Genomic DNA, 4,465 nt, shown 5'->3' with positions numbered 1-4,465 from the left:
AGGAGATCGAGACTATCCTGGCTAACACGGTAAAACCCCGTCTCTACTAAAAATACAAAGAAATGCCGGGCGTGGTGGCGGGTGCCTGTAGTCCCAGCTACTCAGGAGACTGAGGCAGGAGAATGGCGTGAACCCGGGAGGCGGAGCTTGCAGTGAGCCGAGATCGCGCCACTGCACTCCAGCCGGGGAGACAGAGCGAGACTCTGCCTCAAAAAAAAAAAAAAAAAAAAAAAAAAAATTAGCAGATCTTTTCTCTTTCCTTTGTATCTATTACTCCACAAATTTTCAGACAAGGGGAAGTATATAAGTAATATGGTGAATGCATTAGCCAGCTAATGGAGTTAAAGGTCTCTGTGTAAAACTCTCTTATTTTATACTTTATTCCACAGAAGAAAGCACCCACCTAATTTTGTCTGTGTAATTCTTTGACACTTTATTTATATCCCTGAGCAATAATTTTTTACTTAATATCATTTGTGAAATTCATCAATGATTATAGGTCATTTGGTTGCACTCCTGTATGGTATTTTATTATGTAAATATGATATACTTTTTTTTTTTTTTTGAAGCAGGGTCTCGCTCTGTCACCCAGGCGGGAGTGCTGTGGTACGATCGTGGCTCATTGCAGCCTCATCTTCTCAAGCTCGAGTAATCCTCCTGCCTCATTTTTTTTATTTTTTCATAGAGACAAGGTCTCACTATGTTGCCCGGATCTCAAACGCCTCAGCTCAAGCAATCCTCTCTCCTAGGCCTCCCAAAGTGCTGGGATTACAGGCGTGAGCCATTATGCCCAGCCAAATATGGTATAATTTATTATGACTATTATAAGATTGCAACTATGCATGTTACCTTGTTCAAGAGTCTCTCTGGACTACAAACCTAAAAGTGTGATTTCATAGGCCATATGCACTTTTTATTTACCAGTGTATAGTCAATTTTCTCTCTAAGGAGGGTATACAAATACATTCCTGTCAGCAACGTAGTTTTAATGTATCCATCCTTTTGAATCGTGAAACTTTTTTTCAACAAATCCAGTATAAAATTATATATTATTGTGGTTTTAACTTGGATTTTCTTTGTTAATAGTGAAATTAATCTTTTCATATTTTTGGGTTTGGGGGCAATGTCTTTCACCTTTTGCTCAAATTCTACCATATTTTTATCTTTTTCTTATTAATTTGGAGATAGTGTTTATAAAGTCTATGAACTGAATCTTTGTCCATTACATTGAATATTATCCAGTGTACCTGGAATGTAAAATTCAATGTAGGATCTGTTGCAACATTTTTTTTCTCTGTCTGCCTTATAATTGTCACATTTTATAAATAGAAATTTTTAATCCTAATGCAGCAAAATGTACCTATCTTTCTTTCATGGTTACTGGTTCTTGTATCTTAAGAAATCCTTTCCTAACAAAAGCTATTGTACAATTTTTCTGTAAATTTTGTTTTTCATATTTTAATCAATCTGTAATTTTGATACATGTGTGTCTGTGTGTATGTGTGTAGTGCAAGGTAAGAAGCTAGTCTATTATATTTTCTTTTTCCTTTTTAGCAATATTTACTCATGTCTCTTTTTTTCTTGATCATTGTCAAAATTTGTTTATTATGATAGTCTTTATTAAAAAATAAAGTTATAGCTTTATTAATTTCTAATATCTGCTTTTATCTTCATTTTTCCAGTTCTTCCATTTTATTTGGATTTATTTCATAGCTCACTGCAGCCTTTAATCTTAGGGTCAAGGCCTCCTCCCACATCAGCCTCCTGCATACCTAAGACTATAGGTGTACTACCATGCGGCTAATTTCTTAAATTTTTAAATTTTTTGTAGAGACAGGGTCTCACTATGTTGCCCAGTTTGGTCTACACCTCATGACCTCAAGTGATCCTCCCACCTTGGCTTCCCAAAGTGCTGGGATTACAGGTGTGCACCCCCAAACTTGGCCTGTTTCTAAGTGCTTTGGTTTAATGTTTATCTCACAATTTTATTCAATGCCAGTGGTTAAGGTGTGTGTTTTCTTTCACTATGGTTGTTTTTCAGAGGTTTGCTATATATAATTGTATAGTTCAAAATATTTCCTGTCATAAGACTTATTCTTTAGAATGTATTTTTAAATTTCCACTTGCTCCTTTTAAATTGCTTTTATTATTTTCTAAATTATTACATTCTTCTTAGAGAGTGTTTTGCATTGTTCCAAGTGTACTTGAGAGGAATACATGTTCATAATTGTTAGGTAAAGTTCCTTTTTTTTTTTTTTTTGCTTTGCTTTGTTATGTTCTATGTAATTTCTTCATTTTAATTTTCCAGTTCACTAATTTCATCTTCAGCTGGGTCGCACACATTTTATTTATTCATTATGTTTTAATTTCCAAAATTATAGATTTTATTACTACAAATTCTATTTTGTTCTTTTCAGATCCATCTGCTTACATTTATAGTTTCTTCTTTTTTATGTATATATTTAATTTATGTTTAAAATTTTTTCTGATGTTCCCAATTATATGATATTTTTGCAGGTTTAATTACACTGATGTTTCTGATGACTTCTTTCCTAGTGGACTATTTCTTTATGTTCTCTGTAATTTGGGCTTGTGAATCCATGTTTTGTGGGACTTTGTGTAAATTATTTGAGACCTGGCATGTAGGTATATCCCTTGAGAAAATATTTCCTTTTACTTCTGCCACATCTCTAGAGGCTACTAAATTGTAATCACTATAATTTATGTTTCTAATTTTATGTACTTTATAGGTAATATAAATGCAAACTTCAAGCTTACAGCAGAGTAGTACTATGGATTTTAATTCACAGAAATTTTTTTTCATGTTGCAGATTACACAGACTTCTTCCTTGTTGGCTCCTTAAGGCAATAAATAGATTTGTTTCTCAATCCTCCATTGCACTGTGACTCTGGTCTTTCAAGAGCCCCAGGGACCTCGGTGATTTATTCTCCTTGCATAGGTGCAGTGTTTTTGTTTTTGTTGTTGTTGTTGTTTAGTTTTTGTTTTTATTTTGACTCTGAGTGAACTTTAGAGACCAAGGTTCTAAACAGATGTCATCAACATACGAACTCCAACTTTGGCGGCCATCAGCAAACTGGCACCTGCAATTAAACCTACAGGCATGATTTTTCCATAGTAGTAGGATCTCATTCCCATAACACCAACAAAAGTAACAGATGTAGCAGCTAGGAAAACCCAAACCTTCCTTGGATCCTGAGACAGCTGGTAAGAACCCAGGCCAGCTAGGCTGTCGAAGAGCAGCCCGGCAGCCAGGGACAGCACCCTGCCTGTTTTAACATAGCCAAAGATCCCACCAGAAACAACCAGTGCTGTGTAGCCAAAGCCAAACCAATGCAAAGGCACTAATGGGAAGGGGCCCTTCTCCATTCTTCTCTTCTCAGTCCAGAAAGGAGACTACCCCAGGCCTGCATTCCCCAAGGATCCGCACCGATCTCCCGAAGGCCCGCGTGGCCCACAAGCGCACACAAGCCGCGGGGCACAGCAGCCAGGGTCTCGCAGGAAACGCGGTTAGCAGAAGTCATGTTCCAGCTTGGACTCATGAAGGTTTAAAAATCTGCATCTTCCATATTTTCAATGTATTAAGAGAAATAAGTGCAACATCTTTGCATTTGACATTTTACTTAAAAAAAGACACCAAACTTGGCGGAGGGGTGGAAAATCAGTTGTTACCATTATAACCCTACAGAGGTTATAATGAGGATGTAGCATGAGCTTATTCAGACCCTCATAGAGATCAATTCTTGTATATTGATGTTATCTCTTCTTTCTGTATCTATAGGTAAATCTCAAGGGTAAAATGTTAGGTGTTGACATTGAGAACCCTGAAACCCCATTCCCTGCTCAGAGGAACAGTGTGAAAAAATACAGTATCTGTTCTTTGGCTCATCTTAGACCACAGACTGACTTTGAAATTATGTTAAGTGAAATATCATTGAAAATAAAGTTTACTATAAATAATAATAATAATAAAAAAAAGAGACCAAGGTTCTAGGTTTCTGAGATTTGTAATGATCCATGGGGCAGATGCAGGTTCAGTTCAAAATGACCACTCTGGTTTCCTGACTCTTCTCTGATTTTGGCCCCTGGGCATTTTTCTCTTATTTTCCTATGAACTCAACTGTGAATCTGAAAGATTGTTATATTTCTAAATAGTTTATGAAGGAAAAAATATTTTTTAGAAGAGTAGCCTGCCATAATACTGGTGGAAAATACCTCTCTTTTAAAATTCTCACAATGTGGGCTTTAGACCTAACATTTATTTATGAGAATAAAATAAAAACATTTTTACTATAACACAAATTTTTCTCTTTATGGTATCTAAAACTTTTCATTTTGTATTGAATAATTTTATCAATAATTTATTTTTATTTTTATGTAACTAACACAAATGTTAATAACAACAGTACAATAATAACAAATCCACCATGCTTCCAAGCTGATAGG

At 35.6% G+C, this 4,465-nt stretch overlaps 1 pseudogene; it reads right to left on the bottom strand.

Annotated features, from left to right (window-relative positions):
- Nucleotides 1–3,043: 3,043 nt before the first annotated feature.
- Nucleotides 3,044–3,477, bottom strand: LOC102135937 (transmembrane protein 14B pseudogene; annotated as a pseudogene).
- Between the last annotated feature and the right edge of the window lie 988 nt (nt 3,478–4,465).

This window comes from Macaca fascicularis, chromosome 11 (assembly GCF_037993035.2).
Source record: "Macaca fascicularis isolate 582-1 chromosome 11, T2T-MFA8v1.1".
Taxonomy (NCBI): Eukaryota; Metazoa; Chordata; class Mammalia; order Primates; family Cercopithecidae; genus Macaca; species Macaca fascicularis.
This window is presented reverse-complemented; position numbering and strand designations above follow the sequence as displayed.